The sequence below is a fragment of the Muntiacus reevesi genome, chromosome 2 (genome assembly GCF_963930625.1).
Source record: "Muntiacus reevesi chromosome 2, mMunRee1.1, whole genome shotgun sequence".
NCBI classification, from domain to species: domain Eukaryota; kingdom Metazoa; phylum Chordata; class Mammalia; order Artiodactyla; family Cervidae; genus Muntiacus; species Muntiacus reevesi.
In genome coordinates this window covers 119,445,926-119,472,756 of record NC_089250.1, presented here as the reverse complement: position 1 = coordinate 119,472,756, position 26,831 = coordinate 119,445,926, and the positions used below count along the sequence as shown (strand labels likewise).

The 26,831-nt window shown below is 36.5% G+C and overlaps 1 protein-coding gene across 1 annotated transcript in view; it reads left to right on the top strand.

The window, feature by feature from the left end:
* The window catches only part of GRID1 (glutamate ionotropic receptor delta type subunit 1), a 660,665-nt gene that overhangs the window by 545,304 nt on the left and 88,530 nt on the right, over positions 1–26,831 (top strand). The gene's annotated exons all lie outside the window — the stretch shown is intronic.

Genomic DNA, 26,831 nt, shown 5'->3' with positions numbered 1-26,831 from the left:
CCTCAATATCACCTCTTTTTTGATCCCTGATTATGCTTTTCTGTGTCTCTGCCTTTGGTAATTTCTCCTTTAATTCATCATACTTACTATCATTATATCAATTCTTTTGATCCACAATCCTAGTCAAGTCATCCATACTCAACCAGTTTCTGTAGCTCCCAACTGCCTATTTGAAAGAGGAGAGATTCCTTGATTACGATTAAAAATTCAGAATGATATGGTCTAATTTTAATTTTAATTGACATTTTTATTGAGATAATTATAGATTCACTTGCAATTATAAGTAATAATGCAGAGAGATCTCAGAATATCTTTTAGCCAGTTTCACCTAATGGTAGCATTTTGCAAAACCAGGATATGAACATTGATACAATTGACTGATTCTATTCACATTTCTTCTCTCATACTTGCACTCATTTCTGTGTGTGTGTATGTGTCTGTGTATGCATTTGAGTTTATACAGTCTTATTGTATATGTAGATTTGTGTATCCACCACCACAGTAAAGATACTAAGTATAATAATTTTGTTTCTATAAGAATTCCTTGTGGTGTTCTTTTATAACCACACCCACCTCCTTCCCACTTCTTTGCCTCTTGTCCCAGTCTTAACACCTAGCAGACACTAATGTACTCTATATCTCTGAAATTTGTCATTTCAAATATGTAGTATATAAATAGAATCACCACTTTTAGGATTAGCTATTTCTTTCAGTATAATTCTCTGGAGATTCTTTTGAATTGTTTTGTGTATTAATAGTTCATTGCTTTTTGTTGCTCGGTAGAATCCAATGTAACACAATTTATTTAACAATCCCCCCATTGAAGGATATCTAGGTTTTTTCCAGTCTGGGGCAATTATGAATAAGGCCACTGTGTATGTTTATGTGAAGGTTTTTGTGTGAACATGCATTTTCATTAATAGGTAATACATATCCAAGAATGCAATTGCTGTGTCTTGTGGTAATAGCTTGTTGAGTTTTTTTTTTTTTTTAATAAAAAAATGATCAAACTGCTTTCTAGAGTACCTGTCAGTTTAAATTACTACTACGGATGTAGGAATGATCCAGGTTCTTTGCATCTTTGCCAGTATTTAGTGTATCAGTAGTTTTTACTTTACCTTCTGATAGTCTTGGTGAAATAATGCATTGTGGCTTTTAGCTTCCCTAATGACTAATTATAGTGAATACCTTTTCTTGTGCTTATTGTTGTATTTTCTTTGATGAAATATATCTTTGTGTGTTTTGCCCATTTTCTCACTGGATTGCTTATTAATATTGAGTTTTGAAAGTTCTTTATATATTTTAGATACTGGTTCTTTGCCAGATGTATGGTTTGCAAATATTTTCCCCTTCTCTGAAGTTGTTTTTCAACTTCTTAACAAAATATTTCACAAAGAAAATTTTTTAATTTTTATGAGGTTCAATTTATAAATTTATTCTCTTCTGAATCATGCTTTTGGTGTTAAGTCTAACTCTGCCAGGTCCTAGACCTGAAGATAATCTTGGATATTTTGTTTGTTTTTCTGAAAGTTTTGTCATTTTCCATTTTGTAAATTTGGATGTGAAGTTTCCATTTTTTAAATTAATGTATGGAGTAAGAAATTGAACAGGAATCATAAACAGTTGGATGTGACCTGAATTTACTTTGCAAGTTTGTGGGGGTTTTGGCAACTTAGTATGCTGAATATTTAAATTTGAATGACTTTGGTGATGGTAACACCCTTCAGGTTGCCTCTGATTCCACTATCCTCTATTTTATTACATATTGCTAGCTTCACACTTTCACATATTCACTTTTCACCGTCAAATCATACAAGTTAGTATCCTGTGACATAGAAGACCTGGTTGACTCTTTGTGAGCTAGCAAGACCTACACATCCATGCTATTCATAGTGTGGTACTCAGACCAACATTGCTGGCATAAAACTCTCAGTCCTTGTCTCAGATCTCACGAACCAGAATTTGTATCTAAGTAGGTCTCCAAGTGATTTTTATTCACATTATAGTTTGGATAGCACTGTCGACAATTAGAAAAAAGTGATCTATGAAATCCTAATAGCCTGAAGCGATTGGCTGCAACTAACAAATGCATTTTAATAGAACTATCCATCAGTTCCTGCCTTCAGGGTCCCACAAAATAGAAGAGAAAGGTGGTGCATATTAATGGTATTCAAGAAAAAGACAATGAGACTTACTCCACATGCCATGATAAGTAACAGGTACCTGACTAGACCTCCTGTCATTAACAGCTATAAAACTGGAAAAATATGCTGTTTACAGCATTTTAAACATAAACACAGGTAGATTGCCAAATTCAGACTTAAATTGAAGAAAGTGGGGAAAACACTAGACCATTCAGGTATGACCTAACTCAAATCCCTTATAATTATACAGTAGAAGTGAGAAATAGATGCAAGGGACTAGATCTGATAGACAGAGTGCCTGATGAACTATGGACGGAGGTTCATAACATTGTACAAGAGACAGGGATCAAGACCATCCCCAAGAAAAAGAAATACAAAAAGGCAAAATGGTTGTCTGAGGAGGCCTTACAAATAGCCATGAAAAGAAGACAAGCGAAAAGCAAAGGAGAAAAGGAAAGATATACCCATTTGAATGCAGAATTCCAAAGAATAGCAAGGAGAGATAAGAAAGCCTCCTTCAGCAGTCAATGCAAAGAGAGGAAAACAATAGAATAGGGAAGACTAGAGATCTCTTCAAGAAAACTAGAGATACCAAGGGGACATTTCATGCAAAGATGGGCTCAATAAAGGACAGAAATGCTATGGACCTAACAGAAGCAGAAGATATTAAGAAGAGGTGGCAAGAATATACAGAAGAACTGTACAAAAAAGATCTTCATGACCCAGATAATCACGATGGTGTGATCACTGACCTAGAGCCAGACATCTGGAATGTGAAGTCAAGTGGTCCTTAGGAAGTATCACTATGAACAAAGCTAGTGGAGGTGATGGAATTCCAGTTGAGCTATTTCAAATCATGAAAGATGATGCTGTGAAAGTGCTGCACTCAATATGTCAGCAAAATTGGAAAACTCAGCAGTGGCCACAGGACTGGAAAAGGTCAGTTTTCATTCCAGTCCCCAAAAAGGCAATGCCAAAGAATGCTCAAACTACTGCACAATTGCACTCATCTCACACGCTAGTAAAGTAATGCTCAAAATTCTCCAAGCCAGGCTTCAGCAATACGTGAACTATAAGCTTCCAGATGTCCAAGCTGGTTTTAGAAAAGGCAGAGGAACCAGAGATCAAATTGCCAACATTCACTGGATCATTGAAAAAGCAAGAGAGTTCCAGAAAAACATCTATTTCTGCATTATTGACTATGTCAAAGCCTTTGACTGTGTGGATCACAATAAACTGTGGATAATTCTGAAGGAGATGGTAATACCAGACCACCTGACCTGCCTATTGAGAAACCTGTATGCAGGTCAGGAAGCAACAGTTAGAACTGGACATGGAACAACAGACTGGTTCCAAATTGGAAAAGGAGTACGTCAAGGCTGCATATTGTCACCCTGCTTATTTAACTTATATGCAGAGTACATCATGAGAAACGCTGGGATGGATGAAGCACAAGCTGGAATCGAGATTGCCGGGGGAAATATTAATCACCTCAGATATGCAGATGACACCACCCTTATGGCAGAAAGTGAAGAACTAAAGAGCCTCTTGATGAAAGTGAAAGAGGAGAGTGAAAAAGTTGACTTAAAGCTCAACATTCAGAAAACTAAGATCATGGCATCTGGGCACATCACTTCATGGCAAATAGATGGGGACACAGTGGAAACAGTGGCAGACTTTGTTTTTTTGGGCTCCAAAATCACAGGAGATGGTGATTGCAGCCATGAAATTAAAAGACGCTTACTCCTTGGAAGGAAAGTTATGACCAACCTAGACAACATATTAAAAAGCAGAGACATTATTTTATCAAGAAAGGTCCATCTAGTAAGGGCTATGGTTTTTCCAGTAGTCATGTATGGATGTGAGAGTTGGGCTATAAAGACAGGTAAGCACTGAAGAATTGATGCTTTTGAACTGTAGTGTTGGAGAAGACTCTTGAAGTCCCTTGGACTGCAAGGAGATCCAACCAGTCCATCCTAAAGGAGATCAGTCCTAGGTGTTCATTGGAAGGACTGATGTTGAGGCTGAAACTCCAATACTTTGGCCACCTAATGTGAAGAGGTGACTGATTTGAAAAGACCCTGATGCTGGGAAAGATTGAAGGCTGGAGGAGAAGGGGACGACAGAGGATGAGGTGGTTGGATGGCATCACTGACTCAGTGGACATGAGTTTGGGTGAACTCTGAGAATTGGTGATGGACAGAGAGGCCTAGTGTGCTGTGGTTCATGGGGTCACAAAGAGTCAGACACAACTGATCGGCTGAACTGAACTGAACAGATAGCTTGAAAAAGAAGGAAAAGATATACCTTGCAAGCTATAAGTATAAGAGGCCATCTCAATATTAGACAAAGTAGACTTTATGCCATACAGTATTACAGGGGATTATCTAGTGATAAAAGAACAAATATGTTTACACCATGTAACAGACATCTAAGTTTGTGATATAAAATTTGGTAAGTCTTTCTCCCCTTTGCTGGATCACTGGCCTGTCTTCACATTTCGCCCCAGATGACTGTAGATGTCCACATCAGAATGATACAGAGTTAGTAGCTTTTTCTGAGGAAATGCTGCTCCAATGCCTCCTAACTTTTGTAGTTATTTGTTTTATATTTATGAATTATTGTATCAGATCCAAAGCTCTATTATTCTTCAAAATGATTTTTTAAAATGACAAATTTAATAGGAGAAATAGAAGCATCTAATATAGTCCAAATTTTAATTTCATTCTCTTAGAAATTGACATAACAAATAAACAAAAAACACCTAATAAGGCTATGCTCTGCTTGGTCAGTCCATCGTGTCGTCAGTTGTCATGTCAGTCAGTTGCCACCCCATGGCCTGGAACTTGCCAGGCTCCTATGTGCGTGGGGATCCTCCAGGCAAGAAAACTGCAGCTGAAGCGTGTTGCCATGCCCTCCTCCAGAGGATCTTCCCAACCCAGGGAGCAAATCCAGGTCTCCCCCATTGCAGGCGGATTTTTTACCGTCTGAGCTACCAGGGAAACCCTAATAAGGTTATGGAAGATCTAAATAATGCTGTCAACCCATGTGACATAATTGACATTTATAGAACACTATACCCAACAGTTGCAGAATACACATCTTTTTCATGTATACATTCACCAAGATGCAGCATTCATTGGGCCATAGAGTTAAATCTCAGTCACACTCAATTTCAAAATCTGACCAAGTATGTTCTAGCACTATAATTAAGTTAAAATAGAAATCAATTAAAAAAAAACTAGAAAATTCCCAACGAAATTTAAATAGCATAATTCTAAACCTATGGTCAAAGAAAAAAATCATAAAAGAATGTAAAAACATACTTCTAAGTAAATGATAATGAAAATAAAACATATCAAAATGTGTGGATTGCAGGTAAAACAATGCTTAAAGGAAAGTGTATAGCCTTAAATGCCTAATAAGGAGCAGAAAATGCTTAAATTTGAGATTCTTAGTTTCCCTCTCAAAAAAGATGAAAAAAATAAGAACAGGCTAAACTCAAAGCAACGTTAAAGAAAGACATAGAGTATGTTTAACAACATAGAAAGTCTTAATTTGATTTGGTTGCTTGATAAGTTTAATAAAGTTAATAAGCCTCAAGCAAGACTATTCAAGAAAAATTAGAGAAAACTGAATGTGTTAATATCAGGATTGAAAGTGGGGATTTCACCATAGATCTTTTAAACTTTAAGTGAATAATAAGATGATATTATGAACACCTTTGTCCCAATAAATTTAACAGCTTAATGAAATGGATACATTTGTTTAAAAACAGTTTATGAAAACTGATTTAAAAAGAAAAAATATGAATATTGATAACATCTATTAAAGATATTAGATTTGTAAGCCTCACTACAAATTAAATTCTAGGCCCAGATGGCATTGCTGGTGAGTTCTGGCCAAGGCTCAGTTAAATAACATTAATTGTAAACTCTTTCAGAAGATAGAGGATAAATGTTTTTTAATTCATTTAACAAAGCTGACATAATTCTGATACCAAAAGCCAAAAAAGATATAACAAGAAAAGAAAGTCACTGCACAGTATCCCCTATGAACTTAGATGTAAACATCCTCAACAAAATGGTAGCACATTGAATCTAGAAATATATAAACAGGATAATACATCATAGCCCACTGCAGTCTTATCCTTGGAATATAACTTGTTTCAGTATTTGAGAACCAATGAATGTGATTCACTACGTTAAAAAAAAAAAATCAAGGACAAAAATCAAGTATGTGATCACCTCAAATGATACAGAAAAGAATCTGTCAAAATTAAATTCTCATTCATGATTAATGAATAAATATATAACAAGAAATTTCCATACCCTGATAACAGATACAAACAGAGAACTGACTAATAACAACAGATTTAATGATGCTTTTTCCCTAACCTAATATTTCAGGCCCTTGTGTGGCCAACAAGCAGTAAAAGAAATGAAGTTGTATAAACTTAAGAAGGGTTTTCCCTGGTGGCTCAGACAGTAAAGAATCTACCTGCAGTGCAGGAGACCCAGGTTCGATCCCTGGGTTGGAAAGATCCCCTGGAGAAAGGAATGCAACCCACTCCATTATTGCTGTCTGGAGAATCCCATGGACAGTGGAACCCGGTGGGCCACAATCCATGGGGTTACAAAGAGTTGGGCATGACTGGACCACTGACTTTCATTTTCACAGACTTGAGAAATTCCACTGTCTATTTTCTGATGACATGATCATCTTTGTGAAAAATCCTAACGATCTTCTAATAAAATTGTCTAATAAATAAATCTTCATAAGTTGCCAGAAACAAAATCCCTATATAAAAACCAATTATATTTTTACATACTAGTAAACCAACAATTGGAAGACAAATTTTTAAAAAATTACAGTATCCCCAAAGGTATAAAGTTCATAGGAATATGTTTTTAAGTGTATAAATAGTAAACTTGTAGCAGAAAATTTAGTGGAAAATGTCATCATGAAAAATTAAAAATCTAAATAAGTGGAGAGATATCCAATATTCATGGATTTGAGTTCTCAATATTGTTGAGGTGGCAAATCTTCATAATTGAGCTACAGGCTCAATACAATATCCCTTAAAACTCCAGCAGACTTGAAAAAATAGAACTGGAAAAGATGAATGAGGAACAGAATTTAGAAAAAGAACAAAGTTGGAAGACTGGCACTACTTGATTTCTGACTTTAAGCTGTAGGGGCATTCTGCTTGTCCCCTGTCTAACTGCATTTAATCTTATTTCTCAGCGCTCTTGCTTTCCTGGCTTCACAATGCTCCTCAAAGACTGCAGTTAGTTTTCTGCTCCATGGCCTTCACTAAGCTAGTTATTTTTGGAACGCTCTTCTGTGCTTTTGACCTAGCCAACACTGACTCATTTTTCAAGTCTCTACTCAACTGTCACCTCCTCATAGTGGCCCTTCCTGGATACTCCTCAAATTACATCACCCTTTTCTATTTTTCTCTTTCATATACTTCAGTACTTTTCTTTCTTAGCAATTGTCACACTGTGTATAAATGAGTTTATGTGTTTATCATTTGTTATGATGCATAGCAAACATAATAGATCATAAATTCCTTGGATCTGGGTACTGAGTTTGTTTGCTCCCCATTCTATAACCAACCCTTGGCACAGTGTCTGGCACAGGTTAGCTGCTATAACAAAATGTCATAGACTGGGTGACCTGAACAATAGGAACTTATTTCTCATAGCTCTAGGGGCCGGGAAGTCCAAGATCTCAGTGCCAGCAGGTTTGATTCTTTTTTTTTTTTTTTTTTAATTTTTCAGTGGGTTTTGTCATACATTGATATGAATCAGCCATAGAGTTACACGAATTCTCCATCCCGGTCTCCCATCCCACCTCCCTCTCCACCCGATTCCTCTGGGTCTTCCCAGTCCACCAGGCCCGAGCACTTGACTCATGCATCCCACCTGGGCTGGTGGTCTGTTTCACCACAGATAATATACATGCTGTTCTTTCGAAACATCCCACCCTCACCTTCTCCCACAGAGTTCAAAAGTCTGTTCTGCCCATCATACAGAGTGAAGTAAGCCAGAAAGATAAAGAACATTACAGTATACTAACACATATATATGGAATTTAGAAAGATGGTAATGATGGCCCTATATGCAGGGCAGAAGAGGAGACGCAGAAGTGCAGGTTTGATTCTTGATGAGAGTCTTCTTCCAAGGCTTGCAGATGGCCTTCTTCTCTCTGCATGGTGGAGAGAGAGAGGGACCACTGGTCTCTTTTCTTCTTTTTATAAGGTCACTAATCCCATCAAGGGGGCTCCATCCTTGTGACCCTGTAGTAGTCTAGTGTAGTGTTAGTCACTCAGTCATGTCTAACTCTTCCCGACCTCGCGGACTGTAGCCTGCCAGGCTCCTCTGTCCATGGGATTCTCCAGGCAAGAATACTGGAGTGGATTACCATTTCTTTCTCCAGGGGATCCTCCCAACCCAGGGACTGAACCCGGGTCTTCTGTGTTGCAGGCAGATTCTTTACCGTCTAAGCTACAGACCCACCTCCAAATATCATCACATCAGAGATGAGGGATTCAACAGGTGAATTTGAGGGGAGAGCAAGGATACAGCATTCAGTCCACAGTGTAGACTATGCATGCCTAATATATGGTAAATGACTGAATTAATATTTTAAGAAAAATTTGTTCTTTTTGTTAATATATAGAGAATAGGGAACTTTGAGTAGGATGAGTCAAGATATAAAGTTTAGCTCAGCAACAAAATGTCCCTTCCTGGTGTCAGACCTATCTGAAGTTGAATGAACGCCCTTGGGAGCTGATGAACTGCACATCCCTAGAAATGTGTCTGCAGTAGCTGGGGATGAGGAATGTCACTCCTAAACTCTGATGTAATATGTTCCGTGCTCCCTGCTCTTTGGGTCACACTCCATGTATAGATCTGTGTGCAAAGGAGTTGGCTTTGGTTTCTGCTTGTTTTTCTTTATTTATTTTTATCTTGAGGGCAAAGGCTTATGTTAGATATACAAATCTGTCTCCTGCTGGGCAAAATGTTAATAGAATACCTTTTACTAAAGGTCACATTGGAGATTTTCTATATCTTTTGATTTTTTTTCTCATTGTCCTTTTTATTCCTCTATTGTTCCTGTATTCATGGATCCATTAGAATCGCATGAAATGCAGCTTGCAGTTTGTGTACTGCTTCCCATTGGAGCCATGAGATTCATGAATTGAAAAGCTCCAGATTTTTATGGCTGTGATAAATCATCCACAGGCACAAACTGGCTGTAGAATTTGTATTCAGACTCAGGCTTATGAGTGCGCAATGTTATTAGCAAACTTGATATAATTCAGGAAAGCTGGTTTCATGAGGGAGAAATGAATTGTGCCACTCCTGTAATAGGGTACATGTGCGCTTCTTTCCTGTCACATCTAGAACTAAAGCATCATGTCGTAAAAGAAACATGAAAGGCTTGGAACCCAGTTCTCTGAAGCAGGTGTTGGGATCCTAAATAAATGTAGAGACAGGGCTTCCTCAGGCTTATTGTGTAGACTGTTCAAGAAGATGATCCTTCTCTATGGCTACCCTAAAGTGGCATGCCCCAGGGACTCAAATTGCAATTTCTCACACCTTCTATTTTTAAAAAGTAAACTATTTTCTTGAATGGTTTTAAGTTTCCAGGAAAATTGAGTGGAAAGTATAGAGAGTTTCCAAATACCCTCTCCCCCAATTTCCCTTATTATTATTCAGTTCAGTTCATTTCAGTCGCTCAGTTGTGTCTGACTCTTTGCGACCCCATGGACTGCAGCACTCCAGGCCTCCCTGTCCATTACCAACTCCCGGAGTTTACTCAAACTCATGCCCATTGAGTCAGTGATGCCATCCAACCATCTCATCCTCTGTCGTCCCCTTCTCCTCCTGCCCTCAATCTTTCCCAATATCAGGGTCTTTTCCAATGAGTCAGCTCTTCGCATCAGGTGGCCAAAGTATTGGAGTTTCAGCTTTAACATCAGTCCTTCCAATAAATATTCAGATATTCAGGACTGATTTCCTTTAGGAAAAACTGGTTGGATCTCCTTGCAGTCCAAGGGACTCTCAAGAGTCTTCTTCAACACCACAGTTCAAAAGCATCAATTCTTCAGTGCTCAGTTTTCTTTATAGTCCAACTGTCACATCCATACACGACTACTGGAAAAACCATAGCCTTGACTAGACAGATCTTTGTTGGCAAAGTAATGTCTGCTTTTTAATAAGTTGTCTAGGTTGGTCATAACTTTCCTTCCAAGGAGTAAGCGTCTTTTAACTTCATGGTTGCAGTCACCATCTGCAGTGATTTTGGAGCTCAAAAAAAATAAAGTCTGACACTGTTTCCCCATCTATTTGCCGTGAAGTGATGGGACCAGATGCCATGATCTTTATATTCTGAACGTTGAGCTTTAAGCCAACTTTTTCACTCTCCTCTTTCACTTTCATCAAGAGGCTAATTCTTCACTTTCTGCCATAAGGGTGGTGTCATCTGCATATCTGAGGTTATTGATATTTCTCCTGGCAATCTTGATTCCAGCTTGTGCTTCATCCAGCCCAGCATTTCTCATGATGTACTCTGCATATAAGTTAAAAAAGCAGGGTGACAATATGCAGCCTTGACATGCTCCTTTTCCAACCAGTCTGTTGTTCCATGCCCAGTTGTTCTAACTGTTGCTTCCTGACCTGCATACAGATTTCTCAGGAGAGAGGTCAAGTGATCTGGTATTCCCATCTCTTTCAGAACTATTATTATTGTTTTGCATTAATGTGGTGCATTTGCTGAGCTGACAGTGATACATTGTTATTAACTGAAGGTCATAGTCTACCTAGGGTTCATTCCTGTATTGTGTAATAGGTAGATTTTGATAAATGTATAATGAGATGTATCCAGTGTGATGGTAGCATACAAATAGCTTCACTGTACTAAAAATTTCCTATTCTCTATTCACCCTATCCTCTTTCTCTTTGAATTTTATTTTTAATTTTATTTATTTATTTTCATTTCTTGGCTGCACTTCACAGCATGTGGGATCTTGGTTCCCCAGCAAGGGTTCGAAACCCACACCCCCTGCATTGGAAGCTCAGTGGATCATCAGAGAGGTGCCCTGAATATTATTTTTAACTAAGCAGAAACTGAGATCCTTCTAAATACCTACCTGTTCCATACTCTCCAGACAACTCTGTCAATAGATTATTTCCCTTCTATCTCCCAAATTTCTCAAATGGGTGTCATTTCTGTATTCTTTCTGCCATATCCAGGTCTTGATGACCACTTAGTTTAATACAGCAACCTTCTAACTTTTTGCTTCTTGCACAACTCTTTCAAGCCTTTATCTGTGTTGCCAGCAGAAACATCTTTGTAAGATAAATTCTGATCAAGTCAGTTCCTCGCTTTTAAATTTCCAATGGTTCTGCCTACATTTCAAGTTAACAGTTCAGCTTTTTAACACCACGTCTTCACTTGACCTTAGCCACCCCTCCATATTCAACTTTTTAACTATATATATGTTCCATTTTGTCTCAAATTGCTAAACCTTGGTGGGTATGTCAATGTATATACTTCCAGTACTTACCTAGTGTAAGAGTTGATTTTCTTTAAGATGAAGGTTTTAAAAAATCTTATATGGTTTTCCTTCCCTTACTTTTTTTGATGGCAGCTTCCTTATAGAACTTCTTAAACAGAATTTTAACTGTTGATTTTTTTTGGTTCTTTTTGTGTTTCTATCATCAGACTTATTAAATTGAGTTATTACTTTTCATTTATATCTCCTTCATTAGACCATGAACTCTTTGAGAGTAGAAACATTCATATTAGGATTCTCCATCATAAGTAAAGGACTTGGCATTTAGCTAGAACTTAGTAGAGTTGGACAAATGCTTGAACGAATGGATAAGGGAACTTAACAGACTCAGGTGACCTAGAATTAGTAGGAAAATAATAATGAAGATGAGCATTTGGGAGCTGGAGAAAGAAATGGCTGGATGTAGAAGGAAAGTAGTAAAAACAAGGCTGCTGGCAAAACCAGGGAGAAAAATATCTGTTGCTGGTCATACGCTCCTCAATGGGCTTTTATAATGTCACGTGGGACCTTTGGGTACCAGCAAGCCTCTACCAAGCACTACCAAGAACGAGAGGGGTATAGTTACAAAATTGAAGTGAGATCACCCAGTGTACAACAGGACCCTGATTCCAGGATCCTCAGCAGTGGAAATGAGATAGTTTCACTGACCTGGTGATTGCTCTTAGTGTTCACTGACTATGAAACCACCCATCTTCCAGCCAATCCATAATATTGGTTCTTGGTATTCAGTAGCACAAGAACACCTGGGTTTCTTTTTTTTTTTTAACTGTCATTAATGGTTGTGTTTAGGTTTTAATTTCTGTTTATTTAGTAACGTATTCATTCTTAAATATACAAATCATAACTACTAAAAAATATAGCATCTCCCTAAAAAATGAGTGTCTTGTTATAACTAGCTAATGTTGCTTTGTAAACCCAAAACCTTTTAGTAAGTTTATATAAAAACTCTCATAAGGTCTTAAAAACATCTGTGATAAACATCACACAATGCAGTAATACCAAGGAGAGTTGTTGACAGTAGTTTCTTATTGCCTGCAAAGTCCATAACTCTGTTTTAAGATTATGGAAGGTCATTCATTTTGTTTTAATAAACTTAAAAAAGACTTAACTAAATCCCCTAATAGAAGCTAATGGTTCTTAATTATATGATGCAATTTTTTTAAGGAAGGCACTATTATTGCTAAAATTGTCCAATTTTATATGACAGTAAAATTAAAGGTGACACAGCAAAGATGGAAAAATACCCCTTGAATTGGTTTTCACTTCTCTGTGTACCTGGACTTCTTCCAACAAGCCCAGGTCAAGTGTTTTAGATAGTAACCAGGGCATTTAAATATAAATCATAACTACTAAAAGATACAACATCTCCTTAGAAAGTGAGTATCTTATTATGGTATATTTGGGGCCTTGTAGTTCTGTTCACATTTTAATTATTATAGAAAGAAAATAATGTGTTTATAATGCAAGTCATGAGAAGTTTGGGGGAAAGAGAAATTGTCTTATTGAAATTTATTATAGTAGACACAAAATAGAAAAAGAGCTAGGCATAACTTGGCAGTTATCTCAGATTATAAGAAATCTCAGAAGTCTTTAAATAATAAATGATTTAAATATTAAAATGATAATTGTCTCATCACAAGTGATCCCAGTGAGGAAGGGACAGCAAACCAATGCTCAGGGCATCTCCCATGGGGTGAGGTGGCTCAAAGACAAGTACAGAAGTTGAGAGATACTACACAGGGTACTAAGTTAGGCTTGTCACTTGAAAACATTTGCAGGTAGGATCAAGTTGCAGAATTAGCTTCAACTAGGGAAAAGTGCTGAAGAAAACAAAGGTAGAGTTTAGGCAGAATTCATTTCTAAATTCTAGTTTTGATTTTGAAACTATCACAAAGAAAGAGAATGCCAGTGCTTCAGGAATATTGGGTGGTCTGAATGGATGATAAAATAAAGTAGAATCACTGCTGCAATATGGAAATCATGGGATTTTAGCATTGTACTAGCATAGTAGCTTGCTGTCTGTGTGATTTTAGATGGTCACTTCATAGATCAGAGTCTTAGCTTTCTCCTCTCCAAAACACACAAACCTACCAGTTCAGTGATATGTTATGTCAGTTAATTAAATTGAACTTTATAAGATCCAGCATAGTGTTGGCATTCAGTTGGTCCTCAATCAATCAGTCGTCTTTCCCTTGATGCCTTTTAAATCTTCCTTCCAGACTGAATTGAATAACTATCCCAAGACACTGGAAATCTGCAGATATATATGCAAGTGTACTGCTTATAATATTTAAAAATGAAAATAATGTCAGATTTTTGATGATGGTTAAATATCTAACCTTTTGAAAAACAGTTGGACTTTTTATTAGATAGGTTAGTGAATTAGATGTGCAACTATGGCAAAATTTATAAATGGTTCATTTGAAAAGAGACCTTTGAATTCTTAGAAAGGAAAACATGATTCCTTGAAGGTGGTACCGACTCCCCCAAAACAAATCATATTGGATTAAGTTAGCCTCTTTCAATTTGTGTTTGTTTGTGTTTGGTACATGAGATTGGCAAATTAGAATAATGGTATATTATATCTTAATTTAAGCAATATATTTGGTGGGCTTATATAGTAACCTTGTGAATAAGATGAAAATGTGATTTATAGTTAGATAGATTTTAGTTTGGTTTAAAAATGTCCCAAACCGTTAATAAAATATTTGATTTGACTTGGCAGATCGTTGCCTGGTTGAGAGGCATAAAGTTCTGACCTTGGAACCACTGCATTCAATAATCATCAAAGACTTACATTAAGTCATACTAATCAAAGACATACTAATCAATTTCCCAGATGAAATAAAATTTCAAGGACATTGCTATGTTTTATTATGAGGTTTATTAAAAATATATATTCATTAAAGACAAATACACAAATCAAAGTACAAAACTACAAGACTGTGCATGTTAATGTATACCTATTTTATTGCAGATTTAATTCATGGCAGATTCAAATAGGTATAGTTTATTAAAATCTTTCTCTTTAAGATAATTTTGAAAAGTAGAGTTGTTCCTGCTGATGATATTTTTGAAAATCCTTTTTATATTCAGTTTTTTCCATATTTGGGATTTTATTGTTAATTTAACTCTTGATTGGTTGAAGTACGTTTTTGATAGGAGTTTCAACAACAGACTACAGGCATTTTCTTTTCAAAACTGCTTCATTTCTGGTTCTTAAGATGTGAAGGATAACTCAGTGGATCCAGGTTTGTATTCACTAGCATATAGACTGCACCTGAGATGCAGCTTTAATTTTCTTCCTTTGGAATTTTCCTGCTCTCCATTTTTTAAGCTCGAATTTTAGGGTTTTGACAGATTTATGTTAGTATGTGCACAAGTAGTGTAGATTTATTTTCATTGGTTTTCCTTTGAATGGGATGAACCCTTTCAACTTTCCTGTTCTTGTATTTTGTTGTTTTGTTGTATTTTACAATTTCTTTTAAGGTGCAACTTTGGCTACTATTTCTACCATTCTTGTTTACTTGTATCGTAGTAACTCCTGTATTCTTTTACTCTGGATTCAGAACCATCTTTTGAACTGTGTCCTTCATACAATTTATTCTATGTTGTCTGCTGTCATCATGAATTTCATTTGCGCAATTACAGTTTTTCATCGGCAGTTCTTTTTTTTATAAACCTTTTTCCTTTACACTCACCCTGTTGACTTTTCACTGCTTAGTTTTCTATGAAAACTCTTTTTTTTCCTCAGGCTTTCTGTACCAGTTCCAAAAATGTTTGCAAAGGAAGAGTGCATTTTCTGTTTTACAGGATTGTAATTTTTGAGTGATTGTGACATTTTATCCTTTTCTGTGTTTATTTTACTAGGAAGTTGGGAAACCAGTGAAGTTAGGCAGAAACTGTCTTCAGTGGAAACATCTTAAGATGGTTAATATGTTGACTGATAGAATCAAGATGCTAAATGATATCAACAAGATGGAACAAAGTGCTGAAACCAACAAGCTGGATAAATGAAATCTGACAGGCTGCCTAAAAATAATCAGCCACTTGTGTACAGGACAGGAAAGGGGATGCCTGACTGGGTGTATTTCCAGGCTTACACATTCAGCTCACTGCTCTGCTCATTCTCCTGACCTCCCCAGCCAATCTTATTCATTCTGAAGGTTTCAATTACCACTGTATGCAGAGGATGTGACATTTGTGGCCCTGGTCCAGGCCAGGCACCTCAAGTCAACTTGTTCAACCCTGAGCTCATTAACTCAACCCCCAAACCATCCCACCAAAATTATTCATTTGTTGAAGAGCATCACCATCCACCAGGTCACTCAGTCGTCCTTAACCCAGCCTGTCCCCCTTTCCCACAGGAAATCATTTGCCACCTATAGATTCAGTCTACCTCATTATTATTTTTCAGAATCTTCCTTCTTCACTGAACTTTTGGATCAAGGGTTCATACACCTGAATGACTTCCTCCCAGCGTGTTTAAATCCATCTTTTCTGCTTTCCTTTTATCCATTTCCTTCTCAGCATCTTTTTAAAAGACAAATTTGATCATGTTATTTCCCATTTCCATCCTACTCTAAAAAGTCTGTTAGTGATTTTCTGCTAGAAGTAGTAAGCTCTTTTAGAAATCACTGAAGGCAGGAACATTATCGTTGCCTGCCTTTGCAGCCTCACTCTTCTCCGCTTCTTCTCATTTGTGTTTTAATCACAACAAGTTGTCTCTGTCCTTTTGCATCATTTTTTCCATCACAGAATACTAACCCTCATCTTCCTGGAAAATTCATAATTTTCTATTTGAGAATCTGTCCTCTATGAATCCTTCTGTGATCTCCCTGACTCTGAACAATCCTATTTTTCTATCCTTTCCCAGGACTTTACACATATCAGTATTAATGGCCACCTCCCTCTGTGCTTAGTTGCTCAGTCGTGTCCAACTCTTTGCGACCCCATGGACTGAAGTCCTCCAAGCTCCTCTGTCCATGGGGATTCTCTAGACAAGAATACTGGAGTGGGTAGCCTTTCCCTTCTCCAAATTGTATCATTAATAGACTGTATTTCCTACACAGTATTTTAATATTTAATATTTAAATATTTAACATTTAAATATTTTAGTATTTAAATATTCCTGTATTTTTGAATACAGTTATTTTACTGTCGGTATATCAGTCAATTTCAGGTTAGTTTCTCCCACTCCTAACACACATTCAGCATCCATTCTTTGTGACACTTTACTCTTCCAGGCCTGGTAAAAGCCTTCTCTTCTTGAATTGTTCTTGAACTTTTCTAATTTAATTGGCGTTCCTTTCTTTAAAATTCCTTGTCACACTGTCCTTTTCTGGCATGTGGTGCTTCATTGTGATTGCCACATGAGTCTTAAAAGAATCGTTGTATTCTTTTTGATAAGTGTGTCTTATACTTACCATAAAAATGCAGGTGAAAATACTAATAATCACTAAAATTCCTCCCCTTCCCTCTAAAATAATTAATATTTCCATTTGGAGAAAATAATTTTAGATGTCTGGCTCTGCATATTTATGAATATAAAGAGGTAATCTAGGAAATAATGGGATCGTATGGTCAAATTTATTTTTACTAAAAAAAATTACATTTTACACTAATTTTTTTCTTGACTTTGAAGAAAAATGAAAAAAGTACAACTAAAGATATTGCTGAAATTTGACAAATATTTATTTTTAGCGGGAAATATTAGTTCCTAAATTATTCTTTGTAATTATAAAATCAAATCTGAAAAACTCAAGGAATCTGAGTACTTTATAACTATCTGCTTCAATTAGTTGAATCTCTAATTTCTACTATGAAAAGAAGAGAAATGCCATACAGACATTCTCTCCATTTCCCTGAGCATTACTTTTAATTTTTAAAATTAATTATTATATTTACATGGTAAAAATTATGACATTTTCATTACTTTTCTGTAACCAGATAACTCAGGATTGCCAAACGTTAGTTCTGTAAGTACATGAATTCAGGATTTGCTTAATATTTGTAGCATAGTTCACTTCTCATTAGTTATCTTGGGTTTTTTTATGAAACATTTAAATTGTGAACAAAAATAAAAAGTAATATAACAAAGACTTATGCCCTACCACCCAAATGTAGCAAAAGTTACTTAATCAGTTTATTTCAAGTTATGTTTTTGAAATAAAATCTTAATAGACACAGTTTCATTATCTTTTATTCTACCCAGGTGCATTTCTAACATAAATTCAAAGTTTTTGAGTTTACATACATATGTATGTATATATACAATTTTATCATATATAACATACATCTATAAATAAAAAATGGTATTATTTTCATATATTTGATATCTTAATATATTCTTATCTACATATTTAACATATTCAGGGTAATATTTTTATTATCTTCCAATGTGTATGGATAGTATTACAGCATATATAACCTGTATACAGTAGAAGACCTTCTGTGTATTGTCTTTTACAATCAATATTTTATGCATAAAGTTTTAGTCCATTTATTTAGACACCCATATGGTGGAGTATATTTTAATTACATAAGCATATATTTACCTATCTCCCTACTACATTGGATTGTTTCCAATATTTTGCCAGTATTGACAGCACTACCTTATGTGTTTTTGTATGTGTTTGGTGAATACATGGATATGTTTCTTTTTTTTTTGGATTTGTTTCTTGGGATACAGACTTGAACTAGAATTGCTGGCTCATTGGTAGAGGCCCATTCGATTTTATTAGATATTGCCAAAACACTCTCTAATGTGGTTTAGCAAATTTACATTCTCAATAACTGTGAAAGAAATACTCATTGTTTGTCAATGTTCTGAATATTTGATTTCACACATTTCACTTTTGAAAATCTTATATCTGACATATTTTATGACTATATTAGCTTGCAGTTTCCTGATTACAAGTGAGGCTAAACATTTTTTCATAAGTTTATTTCCACTTAGGCTTTTTTTTTTGCATATTCCTTTTCATACTTCTTGTTTTTCTTCAATCAGATTATTAATTTTAATCTTATTAAGCTTGCATTTATCTGCTCCATGTATACAACTATTATCTTCCTGTCTGGGCTCATTTTTTATTTTTTTTACAGTGTATTTTATTGTGAGGAAGATTTTCACATTAATAGAGTCAACTTTATCAGTTATCCCTTTAGGGTTTGTTCTGTTTGTATGTTATTTTAAAATATCATACCTAACTCCAGGTCATATAATTTGTCTTAAAAATTGCATGACATTGATTTTTCACAGATAGATTTTTTTATCCATCATGAATTTATTTTAGAGAATATCATTTAACGTGTATGAATGAACTACTCTTTCAGCACCATTTATTGAAAAATCCATGCCGTCCCTTGTGATTCTTTTAGATAAGTATTTCATTTTAGAATAGTTTTTATTTACAGAAAAGTTGAGCAAATAGTGTAGAGAATTTCAGTATACTTCTCGCCTAGTTTCCCCTATGGCTAACATCTTATATTTGTCATGACTAAAATCCCACATTTGTCCTTACTTTTTTTTTTTTTTTTTTTTTTTTTTTGTGGTCTTTCCTCTTATTTTTTTTTTTTTTTTTTAAATATTATTTTATTAGTTGGAGGCCAATCACTTTACAACATTTCAGTGGGTTTTGTCATACATTGACATGAATCAGCCATATAGTTACACGTATTCCCCATCCCGATCCCCCCTCCCACCTCCCTCCCCACCCGACTCCTCAGGGTCCTCCCAGTGCACCAGGCCCGAGCACCTGACTCATGTATCCCACCTGGGCTGGTGGTCCGTTTCACCATAGATAATATACATGCTGTTCTTTCAAAACCTCCCACCCTCACGTTCTCCCCCAGAGTTCAAAAGTCTGTTCTGTACTTCTGTGTCTCTTTTTCTGTTTTGCATATAGGGTTATCGCCACCATCTATCTAAATTCCGTATATATGTGTTAGTATACTGTAATGATCTTTATCTTTCTGGCTTACTTCACTCTGTATAATGGGCTCCAGTTTCATCCATCTCATTAGAACTGATTCAAATGAATTCTTTTTAACGGCTGAGTAATATTCCATGGTGTATATGTACCACAGCTTCCTTATCCATTCATCTGCTGATGGGCATCTGGGTTGCTTCCATGTCCTGGCTATTGTAAACAGTGCTGCAATGAACATTGGGGTGCACGTGTCTCTTTCAGATCTGGATTCCTCAGTGTGTATGCCTAGAAGTGGTATTGCTGGGTCATATGGCAGTTCTATTTCCAGTTTTTTAAGAAATCTCCACACTGTTTTCCATAGTGGCTGTACTAGTTTGCATTCCCACCAACAGTGCAAGAGGGTTCCCTTTTCTCCACACCCTCTCCAGCATTTATTGCTTGTAGACTTTTGGATAGCAGCCATCCTGACTGGCGTGTAATGGTACCTCATTGTGGTTTTGATTTGCATTTCTCTGATGATGAGTGATGTTGAGCATCTTTTCATGTGTTTGTTAGCCATCTGTATGTCTTCTTTGGAGAAATGTCTGTTTAGTTCTTTGGCCCATTTTTTGATTGGGTCGTTTATTTTTCTGGAATTGAGCTTCAGGAGTTGCTTGTATATTTTTGAGATTAATCCTTTGTCTGTTTCCTCATTTGTTATTATTTTCTCCCAATCTGAGGGCTGTCTTTTCACCTTACTTATAGTTTCCTTTGTTGTGCAAAAGCTTTTAATTTTCATTAGGTCCCATTTGTTTATTTGTCCTTACTTTTAAAATTACTATTAACTAAATGTAATAGCAACCCACTCCAGTATTCTTTCCTAGAGAATCCCAGGGACAGAGGAGCCTGGTGGGCAGCCGTCTATGGGGTCGCACAGAGTCGGACACGACTCAAGTGACTTAGCAGCAGCAGCAGCAAATGTCACAACCTGTTTGGATTTCACCAGTTTTTGCCAGTGTCCTTCATTCATTCTAAGATTCCATCCAGAATCCCATATTACATCTAGTTATCATGTTTCTCCTTAGTCTGTGACTGATCTGAGTTTCCTTGTTTTTCATGACCTTGGCAGTTTTGAAGAGCGTTGGTCAGATATTTTGTGGAATGCTCCTCAGTTGAGGTTTGCTTGTTTTTCCCTCCCCCCACCCCCATGGGTTTTTAGGAGGAAGACCGTAGAGAAGAAATGTCCTTCTCACCTTCTCATGACATCACATAAGGTTTACATCCTATGACATTACTTATTACTGGTGATGTTAGCCTTGTTCATCTGGCCAAGGCAGTGTTTGCCACGTTTCTCCAAAGTAGAGTTATGTTTTCTTTCTTTTTGATGTGGTCCATTGATAAAGTCTTTATTGATTTATTACAGTCTTGATTCTGTTTTACATTTTGGTGTTCTGGCCAAGAAGCATGTGGGATCTTAGCTCCTTGACCGGGGATTGAACCTGCACCCCGTGAATTGGAAGGTAAAGTCTTAACCACTGGGCCACCAGGGAAGTTCTAAGTTACCTTTTCATGTTTTCCTTACTCTGTTCTTTGGAAGTGAGTCATTAAGCACAGCCTACAGTCAGGGTTGAAGGGTTAAGTTCCACTTCCTGGAGGAGGGAATATCTACATAATTTATCTGAAGTTTTTCTTGAAGGGAAATTTATCCCTTCTCCCTGTTTATTCAGCTATTAATTTTTATTAGTATGGACTCATGAATATTTTATGCTTCAAATGATAATTCAATACTACTGCATTTATTATGTTGCTCCAGTTATTTCAGCTGTGGTCATTGGGAGCTGTTTTGGGTTGGCTCCTTTGTCCTTTGGCATACCCCTTTTCTTTTTTTTTTGATTTATTTTTTAATTGAAGGATAATTGCTGTGCAAAATTTTGTTGTTTCCAGTCAAACTTCAGCATGAATCAGCCATAGGTATACATATATCTCCTCCCTTTTGAACCTCCCTCCCATCTCTCTCCCCATCCCACCCCCCAGGTTGATTCAGAAGTCCCTGTTTGAGTTTCCTGAGCCATACAGCAAATTCCTATTGACTATCTATTTTGCATATGGTAATATAAGTTTTCATCTTACTCTTTCCATACATCTTACCCTCTCCTCCCCTCTCCCCATGTCCACAAGTCTGTTCTCTATGTCTGTTTCTCCATTGCTGCCCTATAAATAAGTTCAATACCATTTTTCTAGATTACATATAGATGCATTAGAATATGATATTTATCTTTCTCTTTATGACTTATTTCACTCTGTATAATAGGTTCTAGGTTGCTCCACCTCATTAGAACTGACTCAGATGCATTCCTTTTTATGGCTGAGTAGTATTCCATTATGTATATGTACCACTACTTCTTTATCCATTCTTCTGTTGATGGACATCTAGGTTGCTTCCATGTTTTAGCTACTGTAAATAGTTCTTCAGTGAACAGTGGGATATATGTGTCTTTTTCAATTTTGATTTCCTCAGGGTATATGCCTAGGAGTGGGATTTCTGAGTCATATGGTGCTTTTATTCCTAGTATTTTAAAGAATCTCCATACCATCTTCCATAGTGGCTGTATCAATTTACATTCCCACGAACAGTGCAAGAGTGTTCCCTTTTCTCCACACCCTCTCCAGCATTTATTCTTTGTAGACTTTTTGATGATGGCCATTCTGACTGGTGTGAGGTGATATCTCACTGTGGTTTTGATTTGCATTTCTCTAATAATGAGCGATGTTGAGCATCTTTTCATGTGTTTGTTAGCCATCTGTATGTCTTCCCTGGAGAAATGTCTGTTTAGGTCTTTTTCCTACTTTTTGATTGGGTTGTTTGTTTTTCTGGTATTGAGTTGTATGAGCTGCTTGTATATTTTGGAAATTAGTTCATTGTCAGTTGTTTCATTTGCTATTACCTTCTCCCATTCTGAGGGTTGTCTTTTCACCTTGCTTATAGTTTCCTTTGCTGTGCAAAAGCTTTTAAGTTTAATCAGGTCCCACTTGTTTACTTTTGTTTTTATTTCCATTACTCTAAGAGGTGGGTCTTAGAGGATCTTGCTTTGATTTATGTCATTGAGTGTTCTGCCTATGTTTTCCTCAAAGAGGTATATAGTTTTTGGTCTTACATTTAGGTATTTAATCCATTTTGAGTTTATCTCTGGGTATGGTGTTAAGAAGTGTTCTAATTTCATTCTTTTACATGTAGCTGTCCAGTTTTCCCAGCACCATTTATTGAAGAGCTCTCTTTGCCCCATTGTATATTCTTTCCTCCTTTGTCAAAAATAAGTTACCCATAGGTCCATAGGTTTGTTTCTGGATTTTTTATCTTATTCCATTTGTCTATATTTCTGCTTTTGTGCCAGTACCATACTGCCTTGATGACTGTAGCTTTGTAGTGTAATCTAAAGTCAGGAAGGTTGATTCCTCCAGCTCCATTCTTCTTTCTCAAGACTGCTTTGGCTATTTGGGGTCTTTTGTGTTTCCATATGAATAGTGAAATTTTTTGTTCTAGTTCTATGAAAAATACCATTGGTAATTTGATAGGGATTGCATTGAATCTGTAGATTGCATTTGGTGGTATAGTCATTTCCACAATATTGGTACTTCCTACTCAGAAACATGGAATATCTCTCCATCTGTTTATGTCATTTTTGATTTCATTCAGTTCAGTTCAGTTGCTCAGTCATGTCTGACTGTCTGCGACCCCATGAATTGCAGCATGCCAGGCCTCCCTGTTCATCACAAAATCCTGGAGTTTACCCAACTCATGTCCATTGAGTCGGTGATGCCATCCAGCCATCTTATCCTCTGTTGTCCACTTCTCCTCCTGCCTTCAATCTTTCCCAGCATCAGGGTCTTTTCCAATGAGTCAACTCTTCACATGAGGTGGCCAAAGTAGTGGAGTTTCAGCTTCAGCATCAGTCCTTCCAATGCACACCCAGGACTGATCTCCTTTAGGATGGACTGGTTGGATCTCCTTGCAGTCCAAGGGACTCTCAAGAGTCTTCTCCAACACCACAATTCAAAAGCATGAATTCTTCGGCTCTCAGCTTTCTTCACCGTCCAATTCTCACATCCATACATGACCGCTGGAAAAACTACAGCCTTGACTAGACGGACCTTTGTTGTCAAAGTAATGTCTATGCTTTTTAATATGCTATCTAGGTTGGTCATAACTTTCCTTTCAAGGAGTAAGCATCTTTTAATTTCATGGCTGCAATCACCATCTGCAGTGATTTTGAAGCCCCCCCAAAAATAAAGTCTGACACTGTTTCCACTGTTTCCCCATCTATTTCCCATGAAGTGTCTTATAATTTTCTGTGTATATTTCTTTTGTCTCCTTAGGTAAGTTTATTCCTAGATATTTAATTCTTTTTGTTGCAATGGTGAATGGGATTGATTTATTCCTTAATTTCTCTTTCTGATTTTTCATCATTAGTATATAGAAATGCAGGTGATTTCTGTGTATTGATTTTGTATTCTGCAATTTTGCTAAATTCACAGATTAGCTCTAGTAATTTTCTGATACATCTTTAAGGTTTTCTATGTACAGTATCATGTCATCTGCAAATAGTGAGAGCTTTACTTATTCTTTTTCTTCTCTGACCGCTGTAGCTAGGACTTCCAGAACTATGTTGAATAATAGTGGCAAAAGTGGACACCCTTGTCTTGTTCCTGATCTTAGGGGAAATAGTTTCAGTTTTTCACCATTGAGAATAATGTTTGCTACAGGTTTATCATATACAGCCTTTAGTATGTTGAGGTAGGTTCCTTCTATGACCATTTTTTGAAGAGTTTCAATCATAAATTGGTGCTGAATTTTGTCAAAGGCTTTTTCTGCATCTCTTGAGATGATCATATGTTTTTTATCTTTCAGTTTGTTAATATGGTGTATCACATTGATTGATTTGCATATATTAAAGAATCCTTGCATCCCTGAAATAAACCCAACTTGATCATGGTGGGCGTATCCCCTTTCTTTTTATATTTTAGCACTTCTTTGCTTTCTAAGATGACCAGATGATCCTTGATCATCTTGTATATATCCTGCCCTAGCCTTAGAATCAGCCATTTCTCCAAGGAGCTTAGTTCCTTTCATGAATGATATTGGAATCTAACATACAGGTTCTAGCTGTTCTCATTACTACTGGGACATCACTGTTTCTAGATCCTCTCAGAGGTTAGAACTAGAAAATTATTTATCTATCTGTCTTTCCATCCATCCATCTACTAACCCATGTGTCTATTAATATAATTGTTTCCTTATCTGTTTATCTGTTTCTTTTTTTGTTTGTTTATCTATTTCTTTAATACATTAAACACATGAATCTATAGTGTCTCTTATTCTAATCCAATGTCACGTCTTACTGTCTAGTTTTCTCCCTTTGCTTCTCTGTAATCTCCCTCTCCAACAGGCGGAAATCTGGGTCCCACTGTCTGCCTTCCATTTACTTATTTACTTATACACGAACCAGTTTCAGAATTGATACTTTTATTCCATGATAGACAAATTTGCCAACTAGAATACAGCTTTTATGGACATTGCCTTTTGTTCTTACCCTTTTACTTTTCACATTGTTTGCCTAAAGAATCTTCCTGCAATGCAGGAGATGCAGGCTTAATCCCTGGGTCAGAAAGATCCCCCAGCTGAGGAAATGGCAACACATTCCAGTATTCTTGCTGGGAAAATCCAGTGGACAGTGAAGCCTGGTGGGCTACAGTCCATGGGAGTCACAAAGAGTCAGACACAACTAAGTGACTAAATACACACACACATTCTTCCCCGTGCCTTTCAGAGGTTATGAGATACATTTGTATTACAGTTAGATTCCTGCATCACAATTTACATAATTTATATTCTTTTGCTCTTTTTCCTATAAAGAGCTATGGGTTTTGATAAGTGCCTCTGCACCACTGTTGCCAGCACCTTTTCTGTCACATAATCTGGCTTTGTATGTCCTTAAGACTATGTCTGGGCTTTCTTTTTCTTTGAATGATCTGTTTGTCTGCCCCTATGTGCTGTATGCTTTTGTAATTGCCACACTCATCTCTGTTTTTCTTCTCTAGAACTGTCTTGAAGCATTGTTCATTCTTTCATGCGTTTTAAAATAAGCTTCTTATATTTCACAGAAACAAAATTGTAATATATTTGTAGATACATTTGAGGATAATTGGCCCCTTTTCGGCATGAGTCTTTCTACTTATGAATATAGTGCATCTCTTTTTCCGTCTATTATTTATTTTAAATTTTTCTTCCATATTGAATAGTCCAACCCATGTAAATGGTAGTCTCTACATCTATGTAAGTATTTTTTCTTTTGGTTTAATTTCTCTCAATGATGTTTTTGTGACAAAGACATGAACACTGTTTGTTAGGTATTTGAAATTTTGACACCCTTAAAAATTTTTAACTTTATTTTGAACATTGGCTATAAGTAGAAAAGTTGTTTATTTGGTTTCTTTATTTAAATGTAATTGCTTTTCAGAGCAGTCTTATTAATTCTAGTAATTTAACTATACATTTTTAAAAAATTTCTATGTACACAATCATAAAATTTGTGAAAAGTCAGCATTTTGTTTATTTGTTCCATTCCTTAGTATTCATCCTCCTTTCACTTAATGCACTAAACAGGAGTTCTAAAATAATGTTGAATAAAAACAGTGTTAATGAATTCTTTTGGACTGAAATGTGTCTCCCCAGAATTAATATATTGAAGCTCTAACCTCCAAAGTGACTATATCTGAAGACTGGGTCTCTAGAAGGTAGTATGATAAACGAGATCATAAGGATGGGGCTCTAATCTGATAGGACTGTGGCCTTATAAGAAGAGGAAGAGAGATTTCTCTCTATCTCCACCTTTCTGACATGTGAGGACACAGTGAGAAGGTGATCATCTGCAAGCCAGAGGAGATATTTCAGCAGAACCTGAACCATGCTGGCACCCTGATCTTGGACCTCCAGCCTCCAGAACTGCGGGGAAATACATTTCTGTTTTTCAAGCTATCCATTCTTTGGTATTTTGTTATCGTAGTCTGAGTTAATAGGTTCTCTCTGATGCCTCAGTGGGTAAAGAATCCGCCTGCAATGCAGGAGACATGAGTTTGATCCCTGGGTCAGGTAGATCCCCTGGAGAAGAAAATGACAACCCACTCCAGTAT